We start from the raw sequence: 12,707 nt of genomic DNA, 5'->3' as shown, positions 1-12,707 counted from the left end.
TCCTGATTTCAGAATACTTCTAGACTTTCTGAGCCCACACACATACATGCACCAGCCAGCCAGGCTGACAGGTATGGGGACAGAGACAGAGATCTTTCACACACTGGTTCACTTTCCAAATGCCTGCAACAGCTGTGACTGGGCTAGGCTGAAGCCGGGAGCCAGGAGCTCCGTCTGCGCCTTCCACACGGTGCTAGGAGCCCACACACTTAAGCCAGGGTGCTCATTAGCAGGAAGCTGGGTCAGAAGCAGCATAGCTGGGACTGAGGCCAGGCACTGCAGTATTGGGTGCTGATGTTCCAGGCAGTGACTTAACTGCTGTGTCAAGTGCCTACCCCTGAAGAGTCCTGAAATAGCGAGGAGACTGGTGGAGTGGACTGTGTGTGGTACAGGAAATTGCAAAGACTTAGTGATGTTTGTGATTTATTTAAAAAAATACCATGAAAAAAGAGAGGGTGAGTAGTTGATTCCATGAGATTGGGGCAAGTGTGAGGAGTGGCAAGGTGGCCGCGGGCACATAGGGGAAGGGAGTGCAGGTGGGGTGCTGCTGCTTCTGTGTTTACTCCCTGCCACTTGACCTTCTGCCTGGGAACGCTCAGCCTGTGGGACTAGCTCTGGTCTTGCAGTGTGTGGGTTCCGCAGGAGGGGTGGGCAGCTTGGCCCGGGAAAGGAATCGATCATCTTGGGAAGTTTGACAGACAGAGGCAGGTGGGGTCCTCCTGGTAGATCTTAGTGTTGGAACAGGTTTTTTGTCCAGAACGCTCCGTTGCTTATCTTCAAGGAATTTAGTTAGGACAGTGTAGAGGCCAAAATTACAGTTTTGGATACTGTGTGGGGAGCAGGGACTGGAGATACTGGAGATAATGAGACCTGCAGATGGATGCCTTGTTGGGAAAACAGAGACCCTGTGTTTGCCCAGGTATGTATCTAGATTGATCCTGGACTTGTTTATTTCCTATAGTTCTAAGCTGTGTGAATACATATGTAAATAATATCTGGCTGACGGGGTGGTGCGGTAGGTTAATCTTCCACTGGCAATGCCAGCATCCAATGTGGGTGCCAGTTCTAGTCCCAGCTGCTCCTCTTCCGATCCTGCTCTCTGCTATGCCCTGGGAAAGCAGAAGATGCCCCAGGTCCTTGGGCCCCTGCACCCACGTGGGAGATGCGGAAGAAGCTCCTGGCCCCTGGCTTCGGATGGGCACAGCTCCAGCCGTTGAGGCCATCTGGGGAGTGAACCAGCGGATAGAAGACCTCTCACTCTGTCTCTACCTTTTTCTGTAACTCTGTCTTTCAAATAAATAAAATAAATCTTTAAAAAAATATCTGGTTGACAAGAATTAGTCTAAGGGTCGGTGCTGTGGCATGGTGCGTAAAGTCGCTGCCTGCAATGCCGACAGCCCACGTGGGTGCCAGTTTGATCCTGGCTGCTCAGGTTCACATCCAGCTCCCTGCTAGTGTGCCTGGGAAAGCAGCAGAAGGTGGCCCAGATGTTTGGGCCCCTGCAGCCCTGTGGGAGATGCAGAAGGCGCTCCTGACTCCTGGTTTTGCCTGGTCCACTCCAGGCCATTGCAGCCATTTGTTGAGTGAACCAGCAGATGAAGTTCTCTCTCTCTCTCTCTCACTGTCTTTCCCCCTCTGTAGCTCTGCCTTTCAAGTAAATAAATAAATCTTTAAAAAATTTGTTTAAATAAAAAAAGAAACATCATCTGGATTGATACTGTAACAGTGCAAAATTGATAAGCCAAGATAAAAAACACCCCCAAAATATTTTTTTTTTTTCAAATTCTTATTTAAAAAAAGATTTAGTTATTGATTTGAAAGGCAGAGTGAAGGGAGGGAGGGAAGGACAGAGATGTCTTCTACCCACTGGTAGAAATGTGTGAGTGGCAGCGTGGTAACAGAGGGACTTGGAAAAGTCAGTGTGGAGTTGACAGCAGCACACGGGTCTTCCCTGTGACCGCCCCTGCCCCGAGCACTTCAGGCTGCCTCCACCCCAGCCTCGGTTTCACTTTCTACAGTTCTGCTTAGCCGAAACCAGCCAGGGTCCACAGATACTGAGTGGAAAATTCCAGAAATAAGCTATCTGTGAGTTTAAAGTTGTGTGCTGTTTTGAGCCCCAGGATGTGAGTCACCCGTTTGTCCCTTTGTCACTTCATGGCCTTCCAGGTCATCAGATCACCTATGCTCAAGTAGCCCTTGCTGAACTGAGTGACGGCTCCAGTGTGCCAGAGACAGCCTGCCTGCCTGCCCCTCAGTAGAGAGGTGAAAGTTCCCAGCAAGAACAGCCCAGCTGCAGGCGCACAGGGTGCAGTAATGTTCAGGTGTCCCTTGGGTCTTGACATGTGTCCACTGTGGGTGAGGGGGCATCTGTCACCTAACCAAAGGATCCAGCAGTGCCAGAGAGAGACCCTGTGCTAGTGAACCTCACTAGTCCAGGGAAAACCTGCATTTGTTAAAAATTTCTTTTTTTAAAATTTTATTCATTTTTAAAAAAGATTTATTTATTTACTTGAAAGTCAGAGTTACACAGAGAGAGAAGAGGCAGAGAGAGAGAGAGAGAGGTCTTCCACCCAGTGGTTCGCTCCCCGATTGGCTGCAATGGCCAGAGCTGCGCCAGTCCAAATCCAGGAGCCACGAGCCTCCTCCAGGTATCCCACGCGGGTGCAGGGGCCCAAGGACTTGGGCCATCTTCTACTGCTTTCCCAAGCCATAGCAGAGAACTGGATCAGAAGTGGAGCAGCCGGGTCTTGAACTGGCGCCCATGTGGGATGCCGGTGCTTCAGGCCAGGGCATTAACTCGCTGGACCACAGCACCGGCCCCTATTTTATTCATTTGAATGGCAGAATTATAGAGAGGGAGAGGGAGAGATCTTCCATCCACTGGTTTGCTCCCCAGATGGTTGAATTGGCCAGGACTGGACCAGACTGAAGTCAGGAGCCAGGAGTGTCTTCTTAGTCTCCTACATGGGTGGTGAGGCCCAAACACTTGGGCCATCTGTACACTCCCAGGGGCAGTGTAAGGGACGTGTGGACTGAGGAGGCAGCTGGCAATGGGGGACACAGTCACATGTTGCCCGGTTGCTTACACATGGGACCCTGAGACCTGTTCTCCTTGGGGCATTGTGGGCTGACTCCGGTGGGCTGGGGAGAATATTCAGGTTTTGGATGAAGGCATGAAGTCAGTTGACAACATCAGGATTTTTGTTTCCTACAGAGATGTTTGGGATAGATGGCTAGATTTGGAGAACAAAAAAGTTGCTGCAACAATTTGGCTTTCAGGAGTCAATGGAGGAAAGTGAAAGTGAACCAGCAGTGAGCTCCAGTCCCCTTCTCGCTCCCCAAAAGCCTGCCGCAGCCTTGGCCTGGAGGCCTGCAGCCAGGAACCAGGAGCTCATTCCAGGTCTCCAGTGTGTATGGCAGGGAGCCAGTTACTTGAGCCATTCTGCTGCATTCCAGGGTTGTGTGTTAGCTGCAGTCCAGAGCTTGGCATGGAAACCCAATCACTGATAGCGGGATGTGGCTGTCTTAAACAGCATCCTAACTAGCAGGTCAAAAGCCCCTCCCCCCACAGTTGTTTTTAAAGATTTATTACTTGAAAGTCCGTGGGGAGTTAGAGTGGGAGACACAGAGAGAAATTTTCCATCTATTGATTCACTCCCTGGATTACCACAGGGGCTGGAGCTGGGTGGGTCTAAAGCCAGGAGCCAGGAGCTTCTTCTGGGTCTCTTCATGTGGGTGTAGCGGCTGCTTTCCCAGGCACATTAGTGGGGAGCTGGATCAGAAGTAGGGCGGCTGGAGCTTGAACTGGCACATACAGGGAATAACCTGCTATGCCACAGCACCAGCTCCAACCCCCACAATTTTTATGTACTAATTTGACACCATGAACTGTGTCGTTAGATTTTTTTCTTACAGAATTGTTTCTGCATTTTTTTTTTTTTTGACGGGCAGAGTGGACAGTGAGAGAGAGACAGAGAGAAATCTTCCTTTGCCGTTGGTTCACCCTCCAACGGCCACTGCGGCTGGTGCGCTGCGGCCAGCGCACCGCGCTGGTCCGAAGCCAGGAGCCAGGTGCTTCTCCTGGTCTCCCATGGGGTGCAGGGCCCAAGCACTTGGGCCATCCTCCACTGCACTCCCGGGCCACAGCAGAGAGCTGGCCTGGAAGAGGGGCAACCGGGACAGAATCCGGCGCCCCAACCGGGACTAGAACCCGGTGTGCTGGCGCCGCTAGGCGGAGGATTAGCCTATTGAGCTGCGGCGTTGGCCCTGTTTCTGCATATTTTTTTTTTTTTCTTTTTAAAACTTATTTGAGGCCGGCGCCGCGGCTCACTAGGCTAATCCTCCGCCTAGCGGCGCCGGCACACCGGGTTCTAGTCCCGGTCGGGGCGCCGGATTCTGTCCCGGTTGCCCCTCTTCCAGGCCAGCCCTCTGCTGTGGCCAGGGAGTGCAGTGGAGGATGGCCCAGGTGCTTGGGCCCTGCACCCCATGGGAGACCAGGAAAAGCACCTGGCTCCTGGCTCCTGCCATCGGATCAGCGCGGTGCGCCGGCCGCAGCGCGCCGGCCGCGGCGGCCATTGGAGGGTGAACCAACGGCAAAGGAAGACCTTTCTCTCTGTCTCTCTCTCTCACTGTCCACTCTGCGTGTCAAAAAAAAAAAAAAAAAAAAAAAAAAAAAAAAAAAAACTTATTTGAAAGAAAGATTGAGTTCCCATCTACTGGTTCTCTCCCCCAGCCAGGTCTGAAGCCAGGAGCTAGGAAATCAGTCCCTGTCTCCCATGTGCATGACAAGGACTCAGTGACTTGAGCCATCACCACTGCCTTCCAGGATCTGCGTTAGCAGGAATTGTTAGTGTGCAGCAGAGCTGGTTGATGAGCCCAGAAACGTGGGATGTGGACGTCCTAACTGGTATTGCCACCTCTAGGCCATATACTTGTGCCATCCTCCAGGTTCTGTATGTCCTTTTTCGTGGTTATAACGAGCGTTGGGCAGCATGGTTTGTCCTCCAGAGGGTCCTGTGTTGGAGGCGTGGTCCTCAGCGTGGCCGTGTTGAGGTGGTAGAACTTTCCATAGCTGGCCAGGTGACAGGTAATGCAGTCCTGTGTGGCACTGCTGGGTGCTGCTCTCACAGAGGAGTTTGCGCTCAGGAGAGCAGGTGTTAGGAAGCAAGGCCACCCCATGCAGTTACCCGTCCTCCGTGCAGGTTGTTTGCTTCCCATTTCTCCGCCCTATGACACAGCCAAAGTCCTCTGCCAGAGGCCCAGCTGATGGAACTGCCTGATGTGGACTTTGAGCTCTGAAATTGTGCAACAGGGAACATTGCTTGCATCCTGATTTGCAGGACGGAACAAAATAGTTTTTTCTTTTTTAAAAGATTTATTTATTTATTGAAAGGCAGAGTTAGAGAAGTCTTCCACCCACTGGTTCCTCTCCCCAGATGGATGCAACAGTCAGGACTGAGTCAGGCCAAAGGCAGGAGCCTGGAACTCCATCCTGTCTCCATGAAGATGGCAGGGCCCATGTATTTGGGCCATCTTCTGCTGCCCTCCTAGAGTTATTAGAGGCTGGATTGGCATAGGGGACGCTGGCATTGCAGGTGATGGCTTAACCCACTGTGCCATGATGCTGGCCCCCAGAATAGCTTTAAAACAGTGTTTTGGGGACATTTAGACATTTAATAAAATGCCATCTTTCTTTTTTCTTGGCATATTTGAGAGACTCCCTAACTGCGCACGATGGCCGGCACTGGGAACGTCATCAAGGTCTTGCACACGGGCAGCAGTAAGCGAGTGACTCTTGTGCCATCGCGGCTGCCTTGTAGTCGCTGTTCTGGTGGAAGCTGAGTCAAGCCAGAGCTGAGGCTGGGACCCAGGTACTCCGAGGTGGAGCGTCAGTGCCTTCACTGGTAGGCCAGATGGCAGCCCTTGAAGTTCATTTGTTTATGAAGTATCCAGCCTCAGGGATTCCGTGGAAACAACCACAGACAGGACCGACACGGGTCTGGTCTGCTAGACTGCGGAGTGGTATGGCAGGGTGAGGTGCTAGTGTGATGACTTAGGTTTCACTTTCTCTTCAAACCACTTAATTTCGTTTTGCTTTTACCTTTAAGCTTTTCCCATTGAAAATAATGATTTTCCTGTGAAGGCTGGCAGTGGGGCAGTGTCTGCTGGCTGTCAGCTTCTGGTGCGACCTGTGGTGCTCTCCAGAGACACCTTGCATGGGGCAGCGCGTCTGCATGTGGCATTGCTAGTTCTGCACCTTGCTGTCCCTGGCGCTGCCGGGGATTTGTTTGGCTGTTTGATGCGGGTGTGCCGTGGCTGATGTGTCTGTTACCTGTGGATGTTGCCTGGTTCATGGTGTTTCCGAGGTGCATACCTGTGTACACGTGTGAGCATTCTCCATGTTACAGTCCCAGGTCACAGGCTATGGGCATTTAAAATTTGATTTTTGTCAAATGGCTTTTGGTCAGCATTGTACTGGATCATGGTCACTGGCAGTGTGTGGGTGTTTGTGATTGTTTCTTTTTAAAAGAGTGATTAACTTTTAAAGATTGTCTATTCTGTGTCCTACATTTTTTTTTAAAGATTTTATTTATTTATTCAAAAGTCAGAGTTACATAGAGAATGAAAGGCAGAGAGAAAGAGGTCTTCCATCTTCTGGTTCACTCCCCAGTTGGCCGCAAGAGCTGGAACTACGCCAATCCAAAGCCAGGAGCCTCCTCTGGGTCTCCCACGCAAGTGCAGGGCCCAAGGACTTGGGCCATCTTCTACTGTTTTCCCAGGCCACAGCAGAGAGCTGGATAGGAAGTGGAGCAGCCGGAACTCGAACCTGCGCCCATATGGGATGCTAGAACTGCAGGCGATGACTTTAACCTGCTGTGCCATAGTGCTGGCCCCATCCTACATTTTTGAAAGAGGATTTATTTATCTGAAAGGCAGAGGTAGAGAGAAAGCGAGGGAGCGAAAGTGTGAGCTTCCATCCACTGATTGATTCCCCAGATGGCCATAACAGCCAGAGCTGGGCCAGGATGAATCCAGGAAGTTCTTCTGGTCTCCTGCGTGGTGCAGGGGCCCAGGGGCTTGGGCCATCTTTCGCTGCTTTCCCAGGTGCATTAGCTGGGAACTGGATGGGGAGGGGTGATGGCACGCTCTAGCTTTTCTAGCCTGTGGGTTGGCTGGCATGATCATGTGGCCGTTGCTGGGATGTCGTGCCATGGCCCCTTTGTGGAAGAACCAGTCATACTGGGTCAGGTGTGAGGCTGGGGAGCAAAGGTTTTGGGCAGTCCGTTCCCTGCAGCTTGAGGTCTCAGCGCCGGTGATGACTGGGCTGGAGAGCCCCGCCTTGCTGAGTCAGGAGTGTGACGTGATGCCTACCTGCCCGGTCTGGATGGGGTTGGGTGCGCCTGTCCTGTGTGGAGGCTTCTCCTGGTTTGGGTTTGGCCAGGTTTTGGTTTGTTTTTCTTCCCCACGTTAGGTATATATGATATTGTTACAAAGCAATCATTTTATTGTTCTGAGAGCCAGAGCATAATATGAAATATTGACAGTCTCTGCATCAGGACATCTGGTCCCACATTTGAGGGGAAGGATGAGGTCCTGACTCGTGGATTATTAAATTTTAAAAATTTTTTTTAATTTGACAGGTAGAGTTATAGACAGTGAGAGAGAGAGACAGAGAGAAAGGTCTTCCTTCCGTTGGTTCACTCCCCAAATGGCTGCTACAGCCAGTGCTGTGCCAGTCTGAAGCCAGGAGCCAGGTGCTTCCTCCCGGTCTCCCATGTGGGTGCAGGAGCCCAAGCACTTGGGTCATCCTCCACTGCCCTCCCGGGCCACAGCAGAGAGCTGGACTGGAAGAGGAGCAACTGGGACTAAAACCCAGCGCCCATATGGGATGCTGGCACCGCAGGTAGAGGATTAACCAAGTGAGCCATGGTGCCGGCCTCTCGTGGATTATTAAGACATGGACAAGTGGGGCCCAGTGCTCAACAGGTTAAAGCCCTGGCTTGAGGTGTCAGCATCCCATATGGGTGCTGATTCTAGTCCCGGCTGCTGCTCTTCTGATCCAGCAATGGCCTGGGATAGCACTAGAAGATGGCCCAAGTCCTTGGGCCCCTGCACCCACATAGGAAACCCAGAAGAATCTCCTGGCTTTGGATCGGTGCAGCTCCAGCCGTTGCAGCCATCTGGGGAGTGAACCAGTGGATGAAAGACCTCTGTCTCTGTCTTTGTCTATGGTTGCTCGACTCACTTTAAGAGATTTGTTCATTGGGAAGGCAGAGCAATGTAGGGGGTGGGAGGAGACACCTTCTGTCTGTTGGTTCATTTCCCACATGGCCACAACAGCCAGGGCTGGGGCAGGCCACAGCCAGGAGCATACATGGGAGTGGCAGGGACCCAAGGACTTGGGCCGCCATCTGCTGCTTCCCACGGGCGTAAGCAGGAAGCTGGGTCTGAAGTGGAGCCAGGATTCAAACCGGCTCTCCTGATAGGAATGCCTGTGTCACAAATGGAGGCTTAACCGCCTGTGCCTGACCCAGTTGTTTCCTGTTCTGCATTCCTCTTCAAACTTTGGGGTGTGGCTGGATGTTTATAATGAAGCAAAGGGGCAGTTGCTGCGGCTCACTAGGCTAATCTTCCGCCTGCGGCGCCAGCACCCCGGGTTCTAGTCCCGATTGGGATGCCGGATTCTGTCCCGGTTGCTCCTCTTCCAGTCCAGCTCTTTGCTGTGGACCGGAAGGCAGTAGAGGATGGCCCAGGTCCTTAGGCCCTGCACCCACATGGGAGACCAGGAGGAAGCACCTGACTCCTGGCTTCGGATCTGTGCAGCACGCCGGCCATAGCGGCCATTTGGGGGGTGAACCAACAGAAGGAAGATCTTTCTCTCTGTCTCTCTCTCTCTTACCGTCTAATTCTGCCTGTCCAAATAATAATAATAATAATAATAATAATGATTTGGTGGTTGTTGACCTGTGTTGTGATTTCTGTTGTCACTATATCCTACCTAGAAAATGAGGGCTCAGCACACACTTTCTTGGTAGTATTGTGCACAGCGCGTTCGTTTCCAGACTTCTGGTATGAATAGTATAAAATTGTTTCAGAATTTAAGGAAAACGTCCTTTGTATGAGTGGCAGGTGAATATGAGCAGTGAGCTTGCATGTTGCATGATGTCATGGACGGTTCTTCTCAGAGCCCTTCCCTCTACAGGTGCGCAGTGCGAGGGGGGAGTGGAGGCCGTGGTGTGGCCTTGGCCCCCCCGTAGAGTGTGCTGGGTTACGGCAGTGAGCGCAGGGCTGCTGTGACAAGACCCTGTTGGGGTGCTCGTCTCTGCTGCCCACCCCAGTCAGGTGCTGAGGGGTCTCCTTTCTGCCTGAGGTCCTAGAACGTTCCAGCCTTCCCCAGAGAGAGGACTCGGGGAAGTGTCTGAGATTTGCTCTGCGGAGAAGTGCCCACTGCCACCCTGAATGGACATGCAGGGAGGACCTGGGGGCCTTGCATGCTGTGCAGGAGGAGGGGAGGAGCTTCTCTTGTGAGTTGTCAGCATAAATTTGCGTTTAAAGGCTTAGTTGGGTTTAAGTTGGATTTTGCTTGGATTATACGTGAGTGTGTGTGGGGTGCACTGTTGTGAGGCGTAGCCTGGGGAGCAGCATTCCGTGAAACTTCGGAAACGTGGAGTATAGCAGCCGATGCCAGGAAGTGAGGGATGCCGGGAAGTGAGGGATGCCGGGAAGTGAGGCGCAGAGCACTTGGTCTGAGCGTGGCACACACAGTGCACGTCGGCAATAGGTTGTGGAGAACACTGCTGGAGAGGTCTGTGCTGTGTGTGACTGCTTGTATCCTGGCTTGTTGTTGTTGTTGTTGTTGCTGTTGTTGTTTTTGAGTTGATGTATCCTGTTTTGTTTGCCTGGGAAGGAGGTGCTGGGAAGAGCACCCTGACACATGGGATGTGTGTGTGGGGTCTTTGTTTTCTGTGCTGTATACCAAGCACATTCATAGTCTGCATTTCTGTGGTCAGGAGTCTGCACATACCCAGTCTGCTGCTGTGCTCACAGGCTCAGGTGGTCATTGGCAGGGGTCATCTCTGGCTGTGGGGGCCGAAGCCCTTGTTCTCTTGCCCGCTGTCACCTGGGGGCTGCTCCCCACTCCCAGAGGCCTCTTGTGCCTCCTTCCTGTGTGGCTCTCCTCTCACAGCAGCAGTGAGAGCCTTCCTTACCTGTCTTGGGGCCGGCGCTGTGGCGTAGCGGTAAAGCTGCTGCCTGCAGTGCCGGCATCCCATATGGGTGCCGGTTCAAGTCCCGGCTGCTCCACTTCTGATCCAGCTCAGTGCTATATATGGCCTGGAAAAGAGTGGAAGATGGCCCTAGTGCCTGGGCCCCCGCACTCGCTTGGGAGACCCAGAGGAAGCTCCTGGCTCCTGGCTTCAGATTGGCACAGCTCTGGCCATTGCGGCCCATTGGGGAGTGAATCAGTAGATGAAAGACCTCTCTCTCATTTTCTCTCTCTCTCCTCTCTGTATGTATGTAACTGCCTTTCAAATAAATAAATAATTTTTTTTTTTTGAAGACTGAGTCTTGTGTCGCCTGGTAAAGGCATGGGCATGACTGGCAGCCTCGCCACCTGGAGACTCCTCATCTAGTGCTCCGTCTCCTCTGTTAGTGAACAGCCGGTGAGTCAGGGCCCTGCCTGCCCTTCACTAGGGGTGGTATAGGACGCACGAAGCTGAGTGTGTCTGCTGGCACGAGGTGCTCTTTAGGGCCGTCTGCCTCTAGAGTCTGACGCATCCATCTTGGGGGAGTGTGTCTCGTCTCCCTCTGAACCCGTGTACCCCGCCTGTGTAGTTGGGAGTGGATCTGGGGCTGCTGCTCAGAGGCTGCTATTTGCCCTCCTGCCTCTGCCCCGTGTCTCTCAGCTCCCTTGGCCCTGCCTGCCCAGCCTCGGGTCTGGTGTGGTGGCGAGCTGACTGGTCAGGCCTGAGCTCTCCCTTCTCGCTGCTTGTTGCAGTTGGCGTGTCTTTGGCTGTCTCTGACCCACGTTGCTTTGGGCTTGCTGTGTGTGTCAGCAAGCCTTGTTTTGTGACTTGATTTCTTTGTGAGTCTGAGAGGTTTCTTTCTTTCGGTTATTGCTAAGATCTCCTAACACTGCAGCTTGCAATTCCCCAAAGCTCGGACAGCGCCTTGGGTTGCAAGTAGAGAGTAGAAGCACTGTCCTTGTTTGCGGTTCTCCGGGCTTTCTGTCTTAGGTGTTGCTGCTGTGTCTGTGCGTGTTTGCCTGGCCCCTCTAGTGACTTCAGCCCCAGGAGAGGGACAGGAAGCTCACAGTGAGGTCCAGCTGCTGGCCTGATGCTGTCTGCTCGGCTAGGAGCGCGTGGATGAGTCACCTGGATGTCAGGGCTGGAGGAGGCCTGAGAACAGGACACCGCTGGCCCCCACTTTGCAGAGTGCTCACTGGGGACCAGTGTTGACTCTGCTGAGAGTGCCCTGCAGGTGGCCAGCAAACAAGGAAATGACCGAGGCTGTGGTGTCCAGAAGGCTGTGTCCTGCTGGGGGAGGGCCCAGCGATTAGAGGAGGGTTTTTCCTTCCTCCACCTGATGAGGATGCTGAATCAGGTTGCACCTTAAACATTTCCTGCTGGTTCTGTTTGGGATCTGAAGCTTTTGCTTTGGCTGGTCTGCTTGCTGGGGACCTGGTGGATCCTGCTGTCTCGTGAAACTGGATCCCTCTGGTTCAGCTGTGAATGCTTAGAGGATGAGATCACTCCTTGATGTCAAGGCTTCAGGTCCGCAGGTCTTACTTATTTATTTTTAATATTTACTTTTTTATTTGAAAGCCCAATTTATTTTTATGTGTACATATATATTATATGTATGTGCATAAACATAATATATGAGAGAGGTGCATGAGCACGCTTCCACCTGCTTGTTCACATGCAAAACGGTTGTAATGGCCAGGGATGGGCCAGGCCAGAGCCAAGAGCTTCATTTGGGTCTTCCACATGGGTGCAGGGGCTCAAATGCTTGGGCCGTCTTCCACTGCTTTTTCACAGGCCACAGCAGGGAGCTGGACCGGCAGTGGAGCAGCTCGGACACCGAATGGGGAGATTGGAGATGCGCGGTCACTGGCAGCTTTGTCTGCTGTGCCGCAGTGCTGGCCCAGTAGGATTTTAAGTTCTGGTTCAGCAGCTCACAGGCTAAGTTGTGGAGATTTTTAGAATTTCCAGATAGTTTCTGGTTTGGATGCCCCCCCCCCCCCCAATTTTTTTGGAATACTATTCTCAGTGGCATGGTTTTTCTTAAACTTTATTGATTTATTTTCCATTTATTTGAAAGGCTGATAACGAGAGAGGCTGAGAGCTGAGTGAGATCTTTCATTTTCTGCTTCGCTTCTCAAATGCCCACAATAGTCAGGGCTGGATCAGGCTGAAGCCAGGAGTCAGGCCTCTATGCGGATCTCTCGTGGGTGGCAAGGACCCAAGTCTTTGAGCCATCACCACCTGCTGCCTCCTGGGGTACACACGGGTGAGAGCCGGCTCAGCAGTGGAGGAGCCCAGGCTTGAGCCAGGCCCTCTAACAAGGGGTGTGGGTGTTCCAAGTGGTGACTTAATAGTGCCAGATGTCCACGCCCCTCCCAGGAGTGCTTTTACATTGAGGGAGAGCTAGAGGCTGATAGCGTCCTTTCTCCTTTCTAAATCTGTGCCAGTTTTCCCTGTGTGTGA

At 52.5% G+C, this 12,707-nt stretch overlaps 1 protein-coding gene across 10 annotated transcripts in view; it reads left to right on the top strand.

Annotated features, from left to right (window-relative positions):
* Window positions 1–12,707, top strand: part of ANKRD11 (ankyrin repeat domain 11) — a 140,198-nt gene that overhangs the window by 9,137 nt on the left and 118,354 nt on the right. The window lies entirely within an intron of this gene.

Source organism: Oryctolagus cuniculus, chromosome 18 (genome assembly GCF_051225735.1).
Source record: "Oryctolagus cuniculus isolate XC-2025 breed Fujian yellow rabbit chromosome 18, ASM5122573v1, whole genome shotgun sequence".
NCBI classification, from domain to species: domain Eukaryota; kingdom Metazoa; phylum Chordata; class Mammalia; order Lagomorpha; family Leporidae; genus Oryctolagus; species Oryctolagus cuniculus.
The sequence above is the reverse complement of the archived record's forward strand: the minus strand, read 5'-3'. Positions and strand labels throughout refer to the sequence as shown.